This window comes from Cryptomeria japonica, chromosome 3 (assembly GCF_030272615.1).
Source record: "Cryptomeria japonica chromosome 3, Sugi_1.0, whole genome shotgun sequence".
Lineage (NCBI taxonomy): Eukaryota > Viridiplantae > Streptophyta > Pinopsida > Cupressales > Cupressaceae > Cryptomeria > Cryptomeria japonica.
The window spans coordinates 933,841,986-933,868,045 of record NC_081407.1 but is presented as its reverse complement, the minus strand read 5'-3'; positions in this window follow the sequence as shown (position 1 = coordinate 933,868,045).

The following is a 26,060-nucleotide window of genomic DNA, read 5'->3' as shown; positions in this document are numbered from 1 at the left end:
AATGCAAATATAATAATAGTTAACAAGCCTATGTAAGAAGCTCATGCAATTTTTTTGGTATTAATAATATATAGTTCAGAATTATCATCAATTCACATAAAAGATTCATAAAATTACATAGGATCCAAATTATATTGAGTTAGATAACACATTTATTCAAATTAGACATCTCTTGATTAATTCTTATAGCAAAATTTATGTTAAAACATAATTTAAGGATAGATAATTAATACAAATAACAACAAATAAGAAATATTATATAATCCATAAAATGGGACACTTGACAACTATAAATTATTTATAACTAACATGATCTAAATAGAAAAGATGAGAAATCAAGAAACCATAATGCTAAATCAATTGAAATAATCATAATCAATGTATTTGAAAATAGTGAAACTAATTTTAATCTATAAAATCACAACACATGCATCCAAAATACACTAGCAAATATCTCAATAGAAATAGAAAACATAGCCAATGTAAATCAATAACCAAAGTAGAACGAAACAACAAGATAAGGAAATTAGAATTTTGTAACTTAATAAGAATAAAAACCAAAAGTTATTTGTGGGTTCTTTTGAAAGTGATGGATTTGTAAAAAGAAAAAAAACTTGAAGCTACACTTTAAAAAAAACAAAGAGGAATCGTCATACAACAATAAAGATAAAAAGAATATTCCATTATTTTTGGAATGTGTGTGTGTGCACGCGCGCATGTATGTATACATATATGTGTATATGTATATGTATATGTATATATGTATATATAGATATGTATATATAGACATGTATATATACATATGCATATACACACACATTGCATTGGAAAAATATTGAAAACAAATGCACATGAAAGAGTAGAGACCCAAACGGATGCGGACTTTTTCTTCACACTATCTATGAATTATTTTGAGATTGTTGATGTTGTAAAAAAAATGAAAAAGGTTTGAAGTTAAGTTTGAGAAATAATGAAGAGAAATGAAAAAATAAAAATATAGAATAAAAGGGACATACATTATTTCTTCAAGGGTAAATTATTTTTATTTTTTTCAATTGTTTTAAGCATTTGGTATTGCAATAGATAGAGAATAAAGAGTGATTCCCATAAAAGAACAAAGGCTAAAATAAGCACACATTATTTTCACAAGTTCCTATAATTTTTTTTAGAATTTGTAAGAGTTGTACAAAAGTAAATGATATTACATTGGAAAAAAATTAGAGAGAGATATCTGCTAAAGAATAAAAGGTAAAGAAGAAATGTATTAGTTTTTCAAGATATTTGTGATTTTTATAAATTATTATATTTGTATGGAAAATTTAGGCCTCTCAAATTCATGCAAGAATAGGGTATATAATTGTGATAACTATTATAAATAGAACGTTATTACCAATAATTTAGCATTAGACATTTGAGAGGAAAAACAGTTATGAGAAATACCCAACATTTGGCAAAAAAAAAATGAATCTTGATTTCAACTTTTCCTATTAAACCTTTTGACTTTTCACTTATTTATAATTGTAGGAGGTAGATTTTGAAACCCCATTATTGACTATAGTACTAGTGTATGTACCCTTTATATTGTAATTCAGTTAGACTTCATTAATGTTATAACTTTAACCTTACATAATTTTTAATAGAGGATATAAGGAGTCATTTTTTGTAATGGAAACATAATTGTTGCATATACAATACTTGTTTTGCATTCTAAACAAAAAAAAGCCAAGGGGTGAATTCACAATAATGACTCCCAGTTTTTTACCACTTTTGACATATGTTGAATATTTCTTTTTTTGTATAAATTTTGAAATGGCGTCATCTATGGAATCATAGAATGCACTGAATCCATAATATATCTATAAATAATAAACTTATAAATAAACTATGAAACCGGTGCTTTCTATCAACCTCATAACTAGAACGTGATCTCTATTATATTTCATTGTTCCCATTTTTTTTTCTTTCTTCTTTTAAAATGTACTCTCTTAGGGGAAGAGCACCAATAGTTGTCATAGCTAACTTCACGCACCCATAGATCCTAAATGATACATCAAATTTTGATTTTTTTTTGGTTGTCTTCGTATGCGAACTTCTTAAACCTATTGATCTGGCTTCTGGGCAGTAACGATCTGATCACTAGGGCTTGTTATGCGTCGAAAGGTCAAAAAGTGGTCATTTCAAAGTGTCGCCTAATACTTGACCTCTTTTGCGCCAATACCCGCACACCAAAAGGCCAATATCCATTTATAAAATACCTAAAAAGTAATATATTTTTCACCCTTTTGTAAAAAGTAATTAACCTAAAAAAATTATCATATGCATATAATTAAAAATATTATGAGTATAAAAATGTTTAAAATGGGTGGTCAAAAAACATTCTGACAACCCATAACCCCCTTCCCGTGTAGGTATGGTGGCCCCATGTGGCATGAACTCCCGCTATCTTTTTTGCCCTAAAAATTTAGGGAAATGAAGATTTTTAGTTGCATTTTCATCACTCGCAATCTCATCTCTCCATCGCCGACCTCCTCTGCAACCTCTTCTTCACTCGCAACCTCAGCCTCCTCTGCAACCTCCTCGCCAACTTGCTCCCAGGTAACGGTCACTCTTCCTCCTTTCATATTGGATGTCCAATGATGGTTGTTCTCCTTCACAGCTATATTATGCTTTGTCTATTGATGATTTCTTCGTATGCATTTTAGGGTTTCATTTCAATGCTCTGTTACAGTTTAATAATGCCGAAATCTTGACACAGAATGAAAAAACAATTGAATATCTCTACGTTTACTTTGAAACCCCTTCATTATTTTTCATTTCATTTTTTGGTTGCGCTGTTAAATGGTGTTTCTCTATTTATAATAAAGTCTCTCTGTTTATAATGCCAAAATCATTACATTGAATGTGAAAAAAATTGATTATTGTTCATAATTGTTCGAAACCCCTTCATTATTTATCATTTCTTTTTATGGGTGCGTTGTTAAATGGTGTCTCTCTGTTTATAATGCCGAAATCATTACAGTGAATGCAAAAATAATTAATTATTATTCATAATTGTTCAAAAATCCTTCATTATTTATCTTTTCTTTTTATGGGTGTGTTGTTAAATGGTGTCTCTCTGTTTATAATGCCGAAATCATTATAGTGAATACAAAAATAATTGATTATTGTTCATAATTGTTCGAATCTCCTTCATTATTTATCATTTCTTTTTATGTGTGCACTGTTAAATGGTATCTCTCTATTTATAATGCCGAAATCATTACAGTGAATGCAAAAATAATTGATTATTGTTCATAATTGTTTGAAACCCCTTGATTATTTATCATTTCTTTTTATGGGTGCGTTGTTAAATGGTGTCTCTTTATTTATAATGCTGAAATTATTATAGTGAATGTGAAAATAATTGATTATTATTTATAATTGTTCGAAACCCCTTTATTATTTATCATTTCTTTTTATGGGTTCGTTGTTAAATGGTGTCTCTCTGTTTATAATGCCAAAATCATTATAGTGAATGCAAAAATAGTTGATAATTATTCATAATTGTTCGAAACCCCTTCATTATTTATCATTTCCTTTTATGGGTGCATTGTTAAATGGTATCTCTTTGTTTATAATGTCGAAATCATTACAGTGAATGCAAAAAAAATTGACTATTGTTCATAATTGTTCAAAATCCCTTCATTATTTATCATTACACACACACACACACACACACACACACACACACGTGTGTGTGTGTGTGTGTGTGTTAAATGGTTAATGAGTGCGCTGTTAAATGTGTCTCTTTGTTTATAATGTCAAAATCATTATAGTGAATGCAAAAAAAATTGATTATTGTTCATAATTATTCGAAACCCCTTCATTATTTATCATTTCATTTTATGGGTGCATTGTTAAATGGTATCTCTCTATTTATAATGCCAAAATCATTACAGAGAATGCAAAAAATATTGATTATTGTTCATAATTATTCGAAACCCCTTCATTATTTATCATTACAAATAACATATTTACACATATATATATGTATGTGTGTGTGTGTGTGTTATTATCAACATATAACAACCTTCTCACATACACATGGCATGAACTCTCGCTATCCTTTGGCCCTAAAAAACTTAGGGAAATGAAGATTTTTTGTGGCATTTTCATTGTTTGCTTTGCCTTCAATTTGATAATATACTTGTTGTTCCCTGATGTAGTGGAGGTGCCCGATAACTATATATTTTATATATCCCTGATATAGTGGAGGTGCCCGATAACTATATGTTTTGTATATGCACCTTCTCTTGGTGCCCCTAATACTATCGAACTCAAGTTTTTGCTGATGCTATGTAAAGGTTTTTTTGATATCTAATCCAAAAAAAAATATATTCGTTGTAAATAATATTATCAGGCATACCATATATTACTTCCAATAAATTTCATATGAGAAATACAACAACATCATTCAACCATTTACTCATTTGAGAAATGAATCTGCATCTTAATACTATATCAACAATATCCACTTTTTAATCACATCATAGTTACATCTTCCACTCATGCATCTTGTGCTTCTAGTTTCTCTCCTTGTTATATAATGTTTCAAGTTCTATACCTATGTGTGTGTGTGTGTGTGTATATATATGTGTGTGTGTGTGTGTATATATGTATATATATATATATATATATGTGTGTGTGTGTGTGTGTATATATATATATGTATATATATATGTGTGTGTGTGTGTGTGTGTGTGTGTGTGTGTGTGTGTGTGTGTGTGTGTGTGTGTGTGTGTGTGTGTGTGTGTGTGTGTGTGTGTATATACACATACATACATACATATATATATATATATATGTACATATATATGTACATATATATATGTACATATATATATATATGTACATATATATATATATGTACATATATATATATACACACACCACACCATTTTTTTTTGTTGAAAGATGTTCAACGATGTAATTGTTCACTATCTAATAGAATATCAACAATATCCAATTTTCAATCACATCACAGTTACATACTGAACTTCTGCATGGCAAATTTTGAGTTCTCTGTCTATATGGTTATTGTCTTTATTATCACACATACAGAAATAGACACACAGTACTATTTTATTTTGTTCAAAGAGGTTCAATGATGAGTTACACAAATAGATTTGTTTTTCATCATTTATCTCAATGGCATTGAGGGTTTCATTTCAATGATCTGTCTCTCTATATATATTTATACGGTAGCATTCTTTATTTTGTTGAAAGATGTTCAATGATGGAATTGTTCACTATCTAATAGAATATCAGCAATATCCAGTTTTCAATCACATCACAGTTACATATTTTACTCCAGCATCTCATGCTTTTAGTTTATCTTCTTGTTATATATAGTTTCAATATTTGTGCCTATATGGTTATTGTCCATATATATGTATACACATACATATATATATATACACATATACATGTATATGTATATGCATATGCATATATATACATGTATATATATATATATACATGTATATGTATACATGAAGAAACACACAATAGCATAATATGTTCTATAATGATGGTTGTTTCGAGTTCTCTGGCTATATGGTTATTGTCTATATATATTTTTATATGTATATGGACAATAACCATATAGCCACAAAACTTGCTGTAATCAACAACAGTTTCCTTATTCAAGAGCGGTCATTCAGATTGGTACACACTGAATAACTAAATTCCTTCTACAGTCAATGTTAAATGTTATAAATATTTCAATTTAAATTATACTATTTTCAGTAAACCAACAGTTCTTTCAATATAGTCACTGTAAATAATATTAATAGCCATATTGGATGTCCAATGATGGTTTATGCTCCTTCGTAGCTGCATTATGCTTTGTATATTGACGATTTCTTTGTATGTAGTTTACAGTTTCATTTCAATGCTCTCTTACAGTTTAATGTTCCTATATGTTTATTGTCCACACACACATACATATATGGTTATTTTCCATACACACATACACACTCACACATATACATGTGTGTGTGCATAGAAGAAAAATGAACAATTCGAAGCAATAGAGGTCTACATATTTAATATGACATGAACGACTGTTTCCCACAAAAATTCAAATTTAAAAATTGCTAGCTACCACAATTGAATGCATTGCACATTCGAATTATATTATAAGACAAAATTTTCCATGTCACTTTCATTACAATCCAATTCATTGCATATTTCTAAGTTCTGCAAATTCCCTTTGCAAATTCCTTAGGTAACTATTTGTTTGCAATATGTATGTACATTATACATATGCATATGCATATGTATGTATATGTGCATATGTGCAATTCTATGTACATGTGCATATGTATGTAGGTGGATATGTATATGTATGTACTTATGCATTTGAATATGAATGTATGAATGTGTAAGGATTGTATGCATGTTGTCAAATGTTAAAGACGGTCAAAAAGTTTTTTTGCATTCAATAATGTATGGACGATTTGTTGTTACAACATTATGCTACCCTCAACTATTACTATTTTTTGCAGGCGTACTAGAGGATCGACGGAAGAACCATACTTGTGGAAGATCATCATATCAATGTAAACATGTTTATTAACACACTTCAATTATTTGGAGATTATGCCTTTAATGCTTAAATTTTATATTAATTTGTGTAGATATCTTAGGTAGTTATGCATTTCTTATTAAATGTGTTTCTTAACACACTTTAGTTTGTTTTGCATTTTGTTGTGATTGTTATGGCAGGCAATGATCTAGGAGTCACTATGTCAAAGACAACAAGCATTCCTCTCAGGTAAAGTCAATATGACTTTACTTTGGCAATGACCTAGTAGACAATGCAATTTGTGAATTGTTTATGTTTCAATTTCTGAATTGTTTGTGTTTCAATTTGTTTAAATTCCTCACCTAGTTCATATGTTTCAATCTTCTCTTTGTTGGACCAGTACTTTCGCAATGATCTAGTAGACAATACAATTTATGATTTGTTTATGTTTCGATTTCTGAATTGTTTGTGTTTCAATTTGTTTAATTCCTCACTTAGTTCATATATTTCAATCTTCTCCTTGTTGGACTTGTACTTTCACAATGATCAAGTAGACAATGTAATTTCTCATTTGTTTATGTTTCAATTTCTGAATTTTTTGTGTTTTAATTTGTTTAAATTCCTCACTTAGTTCATATTAATGCAAGAAACACACTTAGTCTATATTGATCAAAAGGAAGTGCCCTATTTGAGAAAAAAATCAGACAAAGAATTATCTTATAGTGCCTTAAAAGATGTCTTGTTAGACACTACCAACAAGAAAAACTTGGCAGCTAACAAGATATCTTGTAAGGCAATAGAAAATAGTTCTTTGTCTGGTGACTTCTCACAAATAAGACACTTCCTTTTATCATTTCGATGCAATGACCTAGTAGACATATTAGACACTGTAATTTAAATATGATGATTGCAATTTGAATACTTATAATATGATGACTGCAATTTGAATACTTATAAGTGTTCAAATTTCTCACTATAAAAAGAGGACATATTAGTGGCATATGAATAATCAGATGCCATTGATATGGCCTTTTTGATAGTGAGCAATTTGAACACTTATGTGGCCTTTTTTGATAGTGAGAAATATATGAGATCAGTTCAACTGATATATGAGAAATATCACATCACAAAAAACAAACATATGAGATTTACAACAACGTCATCAATTCATTGGAATATCCATTTGAGATATCTGAAAACAATGGAGTTCTAATCACATTACAAAATATGGCAGTATGTCATTCTATAATCACATCACAGTTATATCGAAACTCAAAATCTGCTCTTCGGAGGGCTCACAAAATATAATTCATCAAACTTGATCAATTCTCCATTTGGGTATTAAATGGAGGAGGTGTCACAAATCCAACCCCAATGGACTATGGCCTACTAGGGTCTGGCCCAACAACATTGTTTTCTTCGCTAGGAGGGGTTTGTAAGAAACTTGCTATTTGAGCAAGGAATGCTTGGTTTACACCTGAAGTAAGTTGCATGGTGTATGAGGATCCAGGTGCATTTCCAACTTGCATAGTATTAATATCTGCAAAGGTTGGGGACAAGAGGTTCATCATTTCCATGAGAATTGGGTGTCAGATGGGTAGAGGTTCTGCGACTATGGCCACATCTTTTTTCCTCTTCACATGCTTGGCTGCCTTTTCAGCTTTCATCCTCTCCTTCTCAAGCTTTGCTTCTGCATCTTTCTTTGCCTTGTCTTGTCTTCGAATGAACTTGTCTTAGGAATCCTATAATTTTTTGGCCTCTTTTTCCACCCTCATAGCCTCCTTTTTTATCGCTTATGCTTCACGTTGTGCCTTCCTCTGTCTCATCTATTCTTTCTTTTGTTCTACCAATTCCTCATCTCTTTTCCTTTCAGCCTCTTTATCTTTTTCCCTTTGAATGTACTCATCAGATGTCAAGATCTGTGACTGGCTACTAATACGTAGCACCCCTTTCCTACCTCCACGTGAAGATTGATTCATTCTTTGCACTAGAAGTCTTAAGAATTTACTCATTTCTATTGGCACTTGTTTCCCATCCTCTTGTATGCATGGCACAAACTCAGGTTTGTCTTCACAATCAACACCATCTTACTGCTCCCAGTTGACTGCATTGGTGAAGTAATGTATCACATCTGCTGGATCAATTTCTGGCACACTTGGCATGGAAAGCGTTACATCATCATAGTTTGTTGCTTCTTGGGTCCACTCTGGTATGTCAGCTTGTGCTGGCAAAGACATGCCTGCTGATGTACTCGGTATGTGCACAAAGATGGTGGTCAGAAAAGTGGACACCACCCAAAAAAAACATGGAAAAACAAGCAGTGCATACGCGGTTCTAAAATTTGAAATTCCCATGTATGCGCTTAGGTTTGTTCTTCCTGAGCCTAGAGAAGATAGTGCGTACATGCTACGTTTAGGAAAATGAGCGCGTACATGCTACGCCTAGGAAAATGAGCGCGTACGCATTGCTCATAGGAAAATGAGCATGTACGCGCTAATAATCCAAATATAACCGCGTACGCGGTGCCTGTTAAAAAAAAGTTTTAAAAAAAAAACTGGGTCCCATTTAACCATGAATAGTGCATTTTTACTTCGTTTTTTTCATTTCCTCTCCTAAACCATGAACGGGGTGCTAGATTTGTCCTCCAAGCTATGGATCAAGGTTATTTTTTGTTTATTTTTGTCTTTCTTTCCCATTTGTTCAATTTGTTTTACATTTTGAATTTAATTTCATTAATTTTGATTAGGTTTTTTTATTTTTTGTTTCAAAAACCAGATTCTTCTAATCCACAATAAGAACAACCAAATGCACCTCCTAAAAACCCACAAGAACAACCAAATGCACCTCTTGAAAAATACACAAGAACAACCCCCAATTCCTCCTTTTGACCGCACACCCAAAACATGGGAGAAATTAATTAATTAGTTAGCACAAAATACATCAAAAATCAATAAACTAATTGTCAAAATGAAAACTTCTAAACTTGAGAATCATCAATCCCTCGCCACTAGCCTAGAAACATTAGCTAGTGGTGCCATAGTTGTTTCCACACAAACTACCAAATGGGGAATCTTTAGGGATAAGTGTCGTCAATTCTATGCTGATGGGCTATCATACGATGGAGTAAAAAACAAAAATATTGCTAAACAACAAATATGTGCCCTTTTCGTTGATCCCAAAACTGGTCAGTCATTACCTCTTAATGCAAAGAGGTTTCCCATACATTGGTGTACCAATATGCAAATGAAGAATCTTTTTTGGCAGAGGTGGTGGATGGTCTTTGATGATCCACCTTGTAATAATTATGAGGTGCCATTATATTTTTTGAGAAAAGTATATTGTGAGTTTGTGCTCAATGTGCGCCCAAACTATTTTGACATGAGAGAGTTCCATGGTAGAGGTGGTGCCTCTGCCCAAGATAGACCTAGAGCCCATAGGTGATTACCCACGGAGAGTTGTCGCCCCCTAGCACCCAAACCCAAGGTGCATCAGGTTGTCCCAGTAGAGCTGAAAGAGTTGATGGAGCTACAGAGTCTTCAGGCGGCTACAACATTGACTGGTGCCATCATCCAGCATGGGACGCCATTAGCACACCCTATTGTATTGGATGATGAGCCATTAGGTGGCGACAGAGAGCCCATCCAGTATATGTGTGTCAGTTGCTTGGGGATATGCTTGGGGATAGACGATGCAGCCAGTACAGATGGATCCTCATCTCATCTGTGCATGATTTGCGGGAGTAGATGTTAGGCTCGCATGGCTAAGGATCTCATGCTAACAGATGAGTTGATGGACATGGTGTTTTCCCATGAGCGAGAGACACAAGTGTGTTTATTTGAATTCATAGCATTTTATTTATCAGTCACTTTAAATTTGTAATTATATAAATGAATTTTCATTTATACATCGATTTAAATTGAGACAAATAATATGCATTTCAGGATGCAATAGCGGTATCCCATACTCCTCCCCTAGTTACTATAGTTGCAACTTCAACGCCTGAGGTATAGATTTTGTAACATGTTAAAATAGAATAGTACAGTTTGAATTCAAAAAAATACAAGATATACAAACTATCTTTAATGTTTGGTCAAACTTTTGGTTTGTAGGTGTTGATAGGGGACAAAATGTCCCAGATTGATGAAGTCATGCTCTCAGTGATCGATTTTGGCCTAAAAGGCTATACGGTATCATATTTTGTACAACCCTTTTTATGTATTGTTTTGATGGAATATGCAAGTCATTTCATTTTAGATTTTTAAAATTATGTTTAATTTATTATCTGTACTAATATCTCATGTTAATTTTGTTTTTTTAGGGTACCCCCTCTGCGTCTAGGGCTCATCCTAAGAAAAAGAATTCCTCAAAGATGCCAAAATGTGGGAAGAAGGTAATTGACACATTTTTAGTTGTACAATTGTTTGAAAATGTTGAAATTAAGTATTAGTTGGGGTTTGTAGATTGATTAGTGCTTTTTGTCTATTTTACATGTACATCGGCCATTGAACTATGTGGATTTGTTGAATGCACCTGATTCACCAGTGGATCAAGAGAGGGTGAAGGTATGTATCTCTACTTTATTTTCTTAATTTCATGATTATATGAACGCATACATGTGAACTTGTTGTATCGTATAATCTTATAATTTTTTCATACAGGAAATATCCATACCTATTTCATCAATGGCGAACCCTCCTCCATGCACTGCAGAAGCATCTCAAGATCCGGTACACTTTTGTTCGATATTTAATAAAAAATGTTTTTAACCTTCAATACTTATCATTATATTAATTGTATTTAATCTTTGAACATTTTTTGTATAGGTAATAGCGACAGTTTCTACATCGATGGTGAGCCATCCTCAGTCCATTAGAGAAGCATCTTAGGTACAGGTATGTCATTGTTCTCTATATTATAGCTTTTAAGTGTTTTTGATATATTTATGTTAGTACATTGTATTAATTGTACATTTAATCTACAATAGACCCCTTTGCGGTATAGCCATAACATGGATCCATTTAAGTATGTCTTCAAGAAAAATCCTAAGAGTGACAAGGAGAGGAGAGAGAAGACACTAGCTCCTAGATCAACCGATGAGGTAATCTACATTTCAATTGCAAAGGAATTATAGTTAAATGCATAGTTATGTTGTTAATTGTGAACTATTTTCTACAAAAGAATTCTAACTTAGCTTTTGAATTGTGGTTTTGCAGCCATCTACAGAGCTGCGTATTGCATCAAAGAGGCTTGATTTTGATGATCCACCACAAGTTTAGGATAATATAGTGTTAGTTTTGGTCATAGAATGACCAATACATGTAGATATATTCTACATTTATATTGTCGATTTGGACACAGCATATGCCACATTTTTGTAATACTTGTATTGACTTGGCAGACATGCCTTTTTTTATATATATGAATATCGATATTCGATCCAATAAATGTGTACTGAGTTCATTATTTTTTATTCGTTGTATTTTGTGGTTTTCCTTTTATAAATTTAAATGAATATTTGCATATGTAATCAACAATATGAAGATAAACAACAAAATATATGATATAAAACATTGCAATCATGGAATATGATTTGATAAAATCTCTAAAATGTTGAATTAACCCTACAAAACGCCTTGTATTCAGTTCATTTTTGTGTATTCACTGTATGTGGTGGCTGCCCTTTTATAAATTTAAATGAATATTTGCATATGTAATCAACAATATGAATATAAACAACAAAAATTGACAATATGAATATAAACAACAATATGTGTTTGGTGCGAGAGCACCCTCACGCTTGCAATGGTCAAATTTTGTTCGTCGTGCGCATAAACCAACATTGTGAGTGCATTCGGGTGGGCAAGTTTATGCTAGGCATGCCCCTGTCATGCATCCCAAAGCATCGGAATGTCGAGAGTCATACCATACTGGTGCGATCTCTCCAGTGCCCTAAGTCCAAAAAATTGTCAAAATTTGACGAACTGTTTCTTCAAATCCAGGACACATATGGTTGATCCGTTTGAACTCACGGGGTCACATGAGGCTCCTCTACAGTTGTCTATCTCATTTTTTGATGATTCAGAGCCATTTTCAATTGGTAGCATTTTTTTGCCTACTGCAAAAATCGTCAGTTGCATACAATGCAAAGTTTCAAGATTGGCTAGAATTGATTCAGTAAGTCATGTGCACAAAATGATGTCATGAGTACATCTGGGTGGGTAGGTTTATGCTAGGAATGCCCCTTTCATGCATCCCAAAGCACCAAAACATCGAGAGTCATACCGTACCAGTGCGATCTCTCAAGTGCCCTGAGTCCAAAAAATTATCAAAATTTGACAGACTGTTTCTTCAAATCTAGGATACATATGGTTAATCCATTCAAACCTGTGGGGTTGTGTGAGGCTCCTCTACAATTCCCTATCTCGGTTTTTGACGAGTCGGAGCCATTTTCAATTGGTAGCATTTTTTTGCATGCTGCAAAAACTGTCAATTGCATGTAATGCAAAGTTGTCAGATTGGCTAGAATTGATTAAGTTCATTGTGTTCAAAAATGGACATCACAAGCATGTTTGTGTGGGCAGTTTTACACTAGGCATGCCCTTGTCATGCATCCGAAAGCATCAGAACATTGAGAGTCATACCATACCGGTGCAATCTCTCAAGTGCCATGAGTCCAAAAAAATTTCAAAATTTGACGGATTGTTTCTTCAAATCCAAGACACATATGGTCGATCCGTTTGAACCCATGGGGTTGCATGAGGCTCCTCTACAATGGACTATCTCATTTTTTGATGACTCGAAGCCATTTTCAATTGGTAGCATTTTTTTGCCTGCTATAAAATCCGTCAGTTGCATGCAATGAAAAGTTGCAAGATTGGCTAGAATTGATTCGGTTCGTCATGTGCACAAATTGACATCGTGAAAACGTCTGGGTGGGTAGGTTTACGCTAGGCATGCCCCTTTCATGCATCCCAAAATGCCGAAACCTCGAGAGTCATACCATACTGATCTCTCAAGTGCCCTAAGTCCAAAAAATTATCCAAATTTGACGGACTGTTTCTTCAAATATAGGACACATATGGTCAATCCGTTTGAACCCATGGGGTTGTGTGAGGCTCCTCTATAATAGCCTATCTCATTTTTTGATGATTCCAAGCCATTTTCAATTGGTAGCATTTTTTTGCCTGCTGCAAAAACCATCAGTTGCATGCAATGAAAAGTTGCAAGATTGGCTAGAATTGATTCAGTTCGTCGTATGCACAAACTGATGTCGTGAGAATGTCTAGGTGGGTAGGTTTATGCTAATAATACCCCTATCATGCATCCCAAAGCTTCGAAATGTTGAGAGTCATACCGTATCGATGCGATCTCTCAAGTGCCCTTAGTCTAAAAAATTGTCAAAATTTGATGGACTTTTTCTTCAAATCCAGGACACATATGATCAATTCATTTGAACTTGTGGGGTCACGTGAGGCTCCTCTACAATGGCCTATCTCAGTTTTTGATGACTCAGAGCCATTTTCAATTGGTAGCATTTTTCGCCTGTTGCAAAAACTGTCAGTTGCATGCAATGAAAAGTTGCAAGATTGGCTAGAAGTGATTCGATTTGTCATGTGCATAAACCAACTTAATGAGCACATCCGGGTGGGAATTTTTATGCTAGGCATGCCCCTGTCGTGCATCCCAAAGTGTCGGAACGTCAAGAGTGATACCCTACCGACGCAATGTAGAAGTTGCTTGACAACTTTTTTGACAATTTTTTTGACAACGATGATAATTTTTGGTCAAATTGTATCTAGTCTCAATCTATGATGCCTATGACCCGATAATGACTCTCTTACAACCTTTCTATCCTTCTTTGTGCTATCATCTGCACGCATAAATGCTATGTGTACAAAAATAGAAACTTGTGTAGAGTGATAATACATGGATTGCACTTCATTTTGAGGTTGTACTGTATAATTTTCAGCAAAATCAATGATAGAGACAATGGTGCGAAGAGGAAATTTTTCCTTACATAACTTGAATTTCTCATCTAACCATCGAGGTCTATGTGTATGCATTATGTACTCATAAACTAGTTTCTCTTGAAATATTTTCATAAATTGAGCTACACATATATCATTTTTCACTAGCTCACATCTCTTCAAATCTTTTCCATCTTTAACTCCATATGTGATAGTGACTGTCTTGCATTTTCCAAAAGAAACTAGTTTTGTACCAATTTCATGTGTCCTCTCCAAATGTACGCATATTGGTAAACGTTGCAAACCACCACATATAGCACAAGAACCTTCCAAACAAGGCATCTTATAATAAATGCAACCATCATGTCTATTAGATAGTACACTTGAAATAAATTCTCTTACCGACTTAGGAGGTGCTTGTATATTACATTCCTGCAAAACATTGTTAGTGTGCAAAGTAGAACAACTATGATGAAAAATATCATAATGCATAGAAAATTCAATATGCATCCTACAACAACACGTGGTGCGTACATGATTAATCTTAATATAAAAAGGTTTCACCATTTCAAAAAATCTTTGAGAAATTCTTATTTGAGGAAACTTTTGAAGGAATCTTTCATAAAATTTAGTTTGAGTCATATCCAAATAGTGTTTGGCATGTGGCTCATGATTTGTAGACCCAATTCGCCTTCTAACAACATCTCTTTGGTTGGGCAAAACTCTTGTGTTGTCATGCCAATATTTTTCAATTAATGCTTTTAGTGCATCAACAACAACCTTGTCTTTACGTGGTAGTCTACTTGAGAATGTGCAAAGAGAATTATTGTTAGGTTCCTCTATTTTTCCTACCTCTTTAATGCTTTACTTAATGTTGTTCTACTAATGTTTAATGACTTACTTGTTTTTCTTATCAAATGATCTTTTTTTTATTTTCTTGCTCATTATGGTTGATGTAATGACACATCGAGTAGCATTAGAATCTTTAGTACGTGATTTTGAACCAATAGCTTGATATACATCAAATAGATTTCTCACAATAGTTCTTTCACTATTACTTTCAGATGATCTTAGGCCTAGAATTTTCATTTTCTCTCTAAAATTTAAATTTTTAATCATTTGAACAATTAATTGACATCTTGTAGTTTGATTTAAGTTTTCAAAATAGTTTTACCATATTATTTTAACCATTCTCCTACAAGTTCGTTCATTCATTTTATTGGGTATTGGCTTCAATATATTCTCATCAATGTCAATTAGATACTTTGGTTTCCTACAAATGATTCTAGGAGGTGTAAACATCGGTGCATTATGTACATTCAATTCATCAAGTAGAGAAGGTGTAATATGTTCATCATTTAATTGATTATTCAATGCAGTATCTTCTTCAATTGCATTAGGTTCATACGGTAAATCAAATGTCTCTTCTTCAATTGCATTAGGTGCATTATATTCGTTTGGTAAATTGAATTGAGATGATTAGGATGACATACCTTCTTCTCCCATTGTTCTTATGTCATGCAATTTCTTCATACGCTACCTTTGTCTTTCCTTTTGAGCCTCTCGTTGTTCCATCGTTTCTCGCTTGTTCTTTCCCATGGTTGATATCGGTTGTCCTAAATAGAATCATATTACATATATATAAACAAAAGTTCATAAACAAACAAATAACCATAAATATGCATCTTATCACTATTTTTTAGAATCAAACTATTAAACAATCACAATACTATTGACAAAACTAATAATAACAACAATTCAATCATTTGAAATCATGCAAAAACAAAAAATTCACTTACTTCTATGTATAAAACAGTGATAGAAGTGCAGACACAGTTCCAGTGGGGCCTTCAACGACCTCAAAAAATTATTTTGAGGTCGTTGAGGCTCTTGGGCAACTAAAACTATGTCTATGTACTGCATACGTACTGTTAGTCCATAAAATGTTGGCAAGCCCAACGATATTCTTTTTTAGCATTCGGGACTAATAAGTAGCGCATACGCGCTCCTAAGCCTAAAAAATGTTATCGCAAGGTAGCGAATAATGGGCTCAGTACCCTGTACACACTTACAAGTAATAAGTACCATGTACGCGCTCCTTTGCCTTAAAAAATTTATGGCAAGGCAGTGAAATAATAGTTTCAGTACCCCGTACATGTTATTGGTAGTAGAAAAGATGTGAATGAAAAGGGAGGGAGGGAGAGAGAGAGAGAGAGGGAGAGGGGGGAGAGTAGGGGGGAGGGAGAGAGGAGGGGGGTAGAAGGGAAGGAGGGAGAGAGATAAGAAGGGGTATGGAGGAAGGGAAAGGAAGAGTAGGGGGGAGGGAGGGGGAGGCGGTGGAAGAGAGAGAGAGAGAGAGGGAAGGAGGGAGAGGGAGAGAGAGAGAGAGAGGGAGGGGGAGGGAGAGGAAGATAGAGAGAGGGAAGGAGGGAGAGGGAGAGAGAGGGAGAGAGAGGGGGAGGGAAGGTAGAGAGAGGGAGAGAGGTAGAGGAAAGGAGAGAGGGAGAGAAGAGGGTGGGAGAGAGAGAGGGGGGAGGGAGGGAAAGGTAGAGAGAGAGTGAGAGAGAGAGAGAGAGGGGGGAGAGGGGGAAAGGGAAGGTAGAGAGAGGGAGAGAAGAGGGTGGGAGAGAAGAAAGGGTATAGAGGAAGGGAGAGGGAGAGTAGGGTGGAGGGAGTGAGGAGGGAAGGAGGGAGAGGGAGAGAGGGAGAGAGAGAGGGGGGAGGGAGGGAGAGGTAGAGAGAGAGAGAGAGGGGGGGGGACACAGGAAACCATATTATTGATCTCTATTGTGACTATAGGAATTATAGAAAAAGAGAAAGAGGGAGGGGGTATGGAGGAAGGGAGAAGGGGAGAGAGCGAGAGAAAGAGGGATGGGGTATGGAGAGAGAGAGAGAGAGAGAGAGAGAGAGAGAGAGAGAGAGAGAGAGAGAAGAAGAAGGAGGAGGAGGAGGGGGAAGGGAGAGGAAGAGATATCGAATCCAGGACACAATATAACCGCTAACAACATCTAAGGGGTCATAGGGTGTCCTAAGGGGTCATATGACACTATATTATCCCTTAGCACACCGTAGGATCTATAACGACACCAAATGGTGTCCTAAGGGGTCATAGAACACCATATGACCCTTTAAAACACCATATGGTGTTTTTATGGGTCATTAGTGTCTCAAGGGGTAATATGACATCCTATGACCCCTTAGGACACCATATGGTGTTGTTATGGGTCGTATGGTCTCTTAAGGGGTCATATGGTGTCTTAAGGGGTCACAAGACACCATATGACCTCTTAGGAAACAATACGACCTCTAATGACACCTAAGGGGTCATATGGTGGGCTAATAAAATAATATATTAAATTTAAAGTTATGAATAGAACATCATACAACGAGACTCGAAGAAAACAAACAATAAGGCTTCGCTAAAAAGCAGGTGTAACAGCTTGACCTAACCCTAAGAGTACTGCCTAATTTCTAAAACATATGATGCTATTAAATTTGCAAGGTTTTAAGACTGATCTCGATTGTGACTATAGGAATTACCCACTTGATTTATTTCATGGGTATGTATCGTTCCAAGTTGTTTGACAAGTGATGATCATCATATACTACCACTGTCATGCATACAACAAACTTTAATTTCTTTAGGTGGCAGGTGTTGTGTAACAACATGGGAACTCTTGCATACCCACCACTATCATTCTCTAGGACATCATCTGTGTTACTCTCCCTCTTTCTCTTCCTACCTGTTGTTTCCTTCTCAAAAACATATTGCAGGTACTCTGACTCATCATGTTGCTTTGTTGACACTATTTTCCACATCTGCTCTGCTCATTAAAAACACATTCGAGAATAATATTGCTACTAGTTTCCTTGTTTGTCACGGTAATACACCTGTGGTTCAGTTTCAAACCCTATTCCTCTTATTCAATAGACACACACAAATCCATTAGCCAATTTTCTTAGTAGAACATAAATGATAAAAATCAAAGAGGAAGTTGCAGACAAGAAATAAATTCACTTACTTCTATAGAAGTGTAGACACAGTTGCAGTGGGATATGGAGGGAGGGAGGGAGAGAAGAAGAGAAAGAGGGATGGGTATGGAGGAAGGGAGAAGGGGAGAGAGCGAGAGAGAGAGGGATGGGGAATGGAGGAAGGGATAAGGGGAGGGAGCGAGGGGGGATGGGGTATGGAGGAAGGGAGAAGGGGAGAGAGGGAGGGAGAGAGAGAGGGATGGGGTATGCAGGAAGGGAGAAGGGGAGAGAGAGAGAGAGAGAGAGAGAGAGGCACCTTGTATGCGTTTGAGAGGGGGAGACAATACACTTACATGTGTATATATATACTTAATATATTATATATATATACATATATATAAATATTATATATTATATATATATACACATTATATATACAATATCATATTATACACATTATATATTATATATATTATATGTATATACACATATTATATATAGAATATCATATTATACAATAGCGTGTACGCACTATTTATAGTAAAAAGAGTGCGTACACGCTGCTTACACCATAAGTACCCCATACGCGCTTTTGACAGTTTAGGCTTGAAAATAGGCCTAGATGACAAAGCTACGGTTTAGAAGTTTGATTTCCCTCCATTTCTCTCATTTTTGACATGTTTTATTTTATCAACTTGGTTTATCGACTTTGTCATCATCGGGTCTACACTTCATCAAGTGGGTATTTCTAAAATTTCCACCATATTTTCACCCATCTTCTGAGCTTTCTAACCATATTCTTTTTTTTCAATTTGAACAAAAATAACATATTATTATTGAATTTCTTTTACAAGTGTCTCCATAGTTCTCATAGACATAGGTGCACCATTTTTTGAATAACTTTTGATATACTTATCCAAATTTAAAAAGCTTTATATATTATTGTAGTGCACTTGATTATTTACAATTTTAAAAAAAAAATTGTATTTTTGATTTGTTTAGTGCAACTTATGCTTCACACATGAACAGTTACCTAATTTTTAGAATGTGATCAATTGGAAAAACCATTAAAAAAAATTACTAAACAAAAAATTATAAAAAAATACACATCTTCTAGTTCTCACTCTTAACTATCTTTCTGCCAAAGGATTTGTCAAAATACTAAATCTAACTATGACTTTTTTGATGCGCACATCAGACACTATGTTATGTTTTTTAGAAAAAATCAAGGTCAGTTTTTCGTGCGTGAAGAATTTGACCCCCTTAATCTTATCCAATTTTGAAAAAGTTTAGTAGTTTGGAAACTAAATTTAGAGTACTACAATATTTGTTGTTTGATTTTCTTCATATCTTGAGTGGATGACTTTCAAATTTTGCCTCCAAGTTCAGGTTCACCTAATTTCAGAAAAAAAAAGGTGTCCACTTATACCCCCCTTTTTGACCACCATCTTTGTGCACTTACCCTACTTTCAAAACCCTCATTTGGCTGGCTAGTTTGTGGGGGCAGACCTACTTCGGTAGTTTTTGGTGTCAAACCTGTACCCTCAACCATTTCTTTTGTTCTGCTATGGAGCTCTACAAAATCTTGAATGTCTTCCTCATTAAAACCAGCCAACTGCAAGAAAGCTTCCGCTACCATATACTTTGGTTCTTCATCCCTTGAAGCGACATCATGTTTTGTTCCAACAACTGGTTGTATATCAACTACAACCTCAAATGCCTCACTTGGTCTCATATCATTCGGTAATGTGTTTCGGTTATGTGTTTTGGTTAAGTGGCCAAATCCCTGTCGTACAAAAGCCACTGATTATATTAGCCGGTGTCAATTCTTGGGCAAAGACCTTGCTCGCAATAGTTGCCAACTGTTCGCTTCCAATTTGAATTTGTGGGAACTTTGACATCCATATACTCCTCTGTTGTTTGAAATAATTCTTGAAAGGTGAGAATACAGAGACATCAAGTGGCTGCAGTTTGTGGCTTGTATGAGCTAGAAGGGTTACCAAATATATACCTATCTGCCTTGCTTCTTCAATTGTCTTGAAGGCTACATGGATTCCATGACCATCGAAGATCAGTAGGGCCCTATGTGAGGGTGAAACTCCACCAGGGACTGAACATGCAAAATGTTCCAACCAATTTAAGAACAGCTCCTTCATCATCCATGCATGTTCTTGGACTGCCATGCATGCTCTTGGCTCGCAATTTTGTAATGTAGTTTCAGATATGCCTCTTAGATTTGAACAAATAAAATCCAGGAATGTTGAAACCACATGCACTAACACATGCTAAAACAGTGATCCACTCTCTACTCTTCAAAATTAGGTGCGGTACACAGCTTTGGCCCAATCTGGCTATCACTCTCATTCCACAATTCCTCCTAGCTTGCACACCAGTCTCATCACAATTTCAAATCTAACTGCTACCATAGTGATTGAGGTTGTACATTACCTCCAAGTAGTCATAGAAAGAGGCAACAATAGAAGGTCGAAGCTAAATAGCCCTATCGGAGTCCACTCCTTCTATTGTTCTCATCGTCAGATCAGGGTGTCTTTGTCTAAAACCTGCCCACCATAACCTCCCTGGCATCCCATTTTTGAATGGATTAGGCCTATTCTCGGTAATTTGGGCAACAGTTGATTGATGTTGTTTGGTTTGGAGACCGTGACCAATTTCAGCCATGTCTTTGCACCATTGGACAACTTCATCCTCCTCCTTTGCTGATAAAATGGTACGTGGACCCCTCACAGTCGTGGTTGTGGTTCCCATCAGCCATGCCCTCAAAGAGGCAATGGGGATACCATACTTGATTGATGTGCCTCTAAGAGACATGTGCCTTTCTTCTATACATGATATTGCCTCTTTCATGTCAGATATGCTCCATTTTGGTTTGGGAGCCTATGAGGCCACCTGTACTTGTGGTGTTTCTAGAATAGAGTTACAATTTGCAGTAGGATGGTCATGTACAACAACAATTTTCACATCAGTTGCATTGTTAGGTAAATGGTCATCTACAGCAGGGAAGTACAAGTGACTCTAACTGTTCGACGTCTAACAGACCTGTTTCCATTTCTACCTTGTGCCATTATGTTCAGTGAATCAGCAATGATAAGGTACCCACGATAAAATGCTACCATGTGTTCTTGTATAAATATATAGAGAGAGACAGATCATTGAAATGAAACCCTCAATACCATTGAGATAAATGATAAAAAACAAATCTATTTCTGTAACTCATCATTGAACATCTTTGAACAAAATAAAATGGTACTGTGTCTATATTTCTGTATGCATGATAATATAGACAATAACCATATAGGCAGAGAACTCAAAATTCACCATGCAGGAGTTCAGTATGTAACCTTGTTAGTGAACAGATTTTGCCTTTCTTAAAAATGATTAATTTCAAACTATGTCACCTTCTTTTAAAGACAAATGTTCAACTAAACAGTTGGGCAAGTGCAATATATACTACTTCCCTCTGAATTTTCCATAGGTACAGCTCCCTATATTAGTTATTCGAGGAATAATCTAATTAATTTTTAATTGGTATGCTTTTAAACTTGAAAGCATATAAGGCTATCTACTTCATTCTTGGATGAGAGGCCAATGTTTCACACATATTTTAGAGAAAAATTAACTTTCTAAACGATTCAACATGAGAGATAGAAGTAACTGAAACAAAGTTCAGAACACCATTTTAACAATTCATATAAGAAAAGAATAGATAAGAGAGACAAAGTCTATCTTTAAGCACAAATCTTTTAAAAAAAAAAAAACTCATAGGAAGGAGTTCTAGAAAAATAATAATATTCTACATTAGAAAGGTGATCACTGTTGTTTGATTAGATCAACATATGCAAAGATATGCCACTCCACAGATTCAAAACCCACAGGTTTTCCTTCTCTCAAAAATAGTATGATCTTTTATATATATATTTTATGCCACAAAGGCACGACAATACATCTATAAATCCTTTTCCATTCCAAATTTTTAAAGTCTGATCCTTCCTTCCACAAAATAGGACCTTTTCAAAACAAAGAAAATTAAAACAAAAACTAATTAAAATTCTAAACAAAATCTGACCACTATTCCATCTATCTTCCTTTAATTTATAGTTTTTAGAACAGAGGAGGTCTCCCTGAAAAATCGACCTCCTCCAAAATAGTTATGAAAACTAACAAGATATAATGGGGACAGATGTCCCGAAGTCTTTTCATAAACATGAAAACACATAAAAACAGGGCCCGATCAATGCATTATGTTGTTTTCCCATCATCATCTTCTTCTCCGCTTTCCTGGGCGTCATGCGTAGTTGTGAGTTCCTAGATTATTGATTGGTTCAGAACCTTCATTGCGTTGAGTTTTGCCTTCACCACTTCCTTGTTCCACCTGTGCTTTACCATCTTTTCGGCATGTTTTGATAACTGATCGTTACCGATAAATGTCATGGACTCAATCTGAGCAACCCATGTTATATCCTCAAGAGTGAAATTACCCTTGGCTTTGATTTTCTCCATGTATATCCTGCAAACTTTTATCACATCCTGCGTGTTCAGCCTGCAGATCCCCAACTGCCAATCATGGTTAGGATTAACCACTTTGTTATCCTTAACTAAACTACATTGGAGATCTTGAAGTTCATACACAGAGGTCTTGGCATTAGAAATCACAGATTTGAAGGTGAGCGCCCGCCACATTATGGTCTTCTTCAGCACAAAGAGTTGGCATTCATCTGTTACCAATTTGATTGAATGCTCTGTCAGGAATCTGGTAACTCCATGCTCTTCTATTTTCATGAACATCAACAAGACATTCTCCCATTTGTGTTTCTCTTTCTCCCATGGTGAAATCTAGTTTTGTACTTCTGCGATGAGGCTTTGCATCTCATCACATAACTTCTGGGAGTTCGTGATATACTTTTCTCCGTCTTTGATTAGTCCTTCGATCCATCTTTCCACGGCCTTTGCAATACTTTTAGCCCGTTGAACTTGACTCATTAGCTTTTTATTTTCTGGAGAAGTAGGATCAAAGTTCTCTATAGTGTGAGATATAGGAAGTGCTCCAAAGCAACCGATGTTGTCGATGAACTGAGCAAGAATATTTATGTGCCGCTTTAGCTCTCTCTTTTTCTGCCCATCTTTCTCTGATCTGGTGAGCATTTTCTTTGCCGATACCTGGAGGAAATGATTATCTGAGTCTCTACTCATCTTTCCCATCCCCACCTTAGTGATCTCAAAATCTTCTGCACTGGCTTCCTTGTTTTCATCCTTAGGCTTGTATGAGGCAATTTCAGCAACCCATTTTCTGGCTCCTTCATCATTATCCAATTGAGCAGTTGTTTTGAACCTTTTTGTCTTGGGGCCCTTCTCTATGTACTTAACAACCATCTCCTGAATTGGAATAGTCACGAGAATGAAATTTCGCTTTTTGTTTACCGAAGTGGTAAGCCACTTAGGGGTTGCACTGGAACTGGTTACTCCTTCGACCACTTTGGGAGGCAGTGTCAAAGCTACGATAACTGCATGGGAGTCCATGGTATGGATGATGTCACTGTCGAGATCTTCAACCTTGAATATCTGAGCATCAAGGATCTTATCCTTCATCTATGTATCCTTGGCTTGGTCCATCCTTCTCTGAGCAGCACTTCGTGACCGGGTATGTCGAGGAGTGGAGAAATTGAAAGCTAGATTAGACTTGTGTCTAACCTGAGGCGGCTTTTTATCCTTACCTGCATGAACAGGCATAGAAGCATTGTTAGAAAAATTCTTAGGTGAACGCAGGGCAACTTCACTACTTCTCGCAGAATTAGACTTGGAGCCTAATTTCGCTGCTTTCTTCCTAGCAACCCACTCTGTGGTTCTCTCCAAAACTCCTTTTGTTTTTAGCTATATATCATCCTCCTCTTCTTCATCCTAGTTGATACAAGGCACCTCAATTTCAGCTTGGGCTAAGTATTCAAGTTCAAACAGTTCTAGACCCTTTAATGTCCAGCTTTATCTGTAGTGAAATAACTTGCTCCAACACCATCCTCATGTTTCCCCTTTTGAACACCTCGTGTTCATCACTGCAATCTTCCCAAAAGTCCTCTAATTGTGGCATTGGGAGATATGACATTAGAGCAAGATTTCAGGAAAAACCCCTATTATTAAAACCTTTCCTTTCATGGTACAGGGGAAAATTGAAGTCCTTCAGATCCGCTCCAATACTCAAAGCGTCTGACATTGAACTACAGGACAACATACCTAACTGGATGGGAAAATGACCCTCCCATTTATCCCTGGGTTGTGCCTTTTTAATCACAGTAGTCAACTGCCTACATAGCTCTGCTAAAACAAAACAATCTAAACAAAAATATGAAGGGCTCCTCCTCAAAACCGCCTATCCTTATGTAGTAGAAACGAGGAAACTAGATAAAGAAGCTGCTGAACCTCTTTATCAATGTGTGTGCATCCTTAGAGATTCTTTTTGTTTTCATATTCTTCAATTCGTAGCACAAATCCCCCAGAAAGGCATTGTGTACCCTTCTAAAATCCTGCAAGGCATTATCCTTTTGTAACATGGGGTAAAAATTATATACAGGGACCTCCTCCTCAATGGGCTGTTTAGGTATTCCAACTATCTCCTTAGCACATGCCAAATAGTACATAAGATATGAAGACATGAAGAAATTCTACTTAAACTGTTTAGCCATACTCAGTTGCTCCCTCATTGAATCAGTAATCAGCTCTGCCCAATCAAGGTATTGCTTCCCCTCTAATACTAGCTGCACATAGCAATAAATCCAATCGTCAAAACTGTAGGCTTCTGCAGAGCTCCTGACTCAGTGCAACAAAAGCATGACATCGTGAATGTGAGGCAGCATGTGATTCTTATTGGAATTCTTGGGCAATCTGGAATCACCCCTTTGAGGAACCTTCAACCAATATTTTGCTACGTTATTTCGGTGTCTGGTTCTGTCTGCGTTGAACTTTGTGATTGACTGAGCAGGAGAAAAGTTGGAGAACTAGTAGTCAGGTATCTTGAAGACAGAGGAAATTACTTCACAGTTTATGGCAAGAAGGGTTTCACCATTGTTTGTCTTGATGATTTCAAAGGCTGGATCATACCTAGCAATACATTCCCTAACCAATTCTGGGTAAGGGATAGCTGGGGGAAAGGCTGTTGCCTCTATGAGACCGCTACTCAAAACCTCCACACCAAAGGAACCATCAATTCCCTTGAATACCCTTTCTTTTAAAACTTCAATATTTTCCCCTTTAAGGTCGGTATCGCTGACTATGGGCTCTGTACATGCAAGACTAAAAACATTCCCAAACAAGTGCACTGTGGACTTCATAGTTCAAAATGATAAGCCTTAATTTGTTGCAGCAAACCCTACTACGAGAGAAGAAATGCAGGTAAAAATTACTGGAGAGAACAAGAAATGGACTCACCTTCACAGTTGAGCAACCAGACGACTACCAGAAATTAAAACTTCTATCCAGGAAAAATAACACTGCAGCAGCGAGGAACAAATTTTCAGAGAATTAATCCTTCATACCTTATAGCAAGA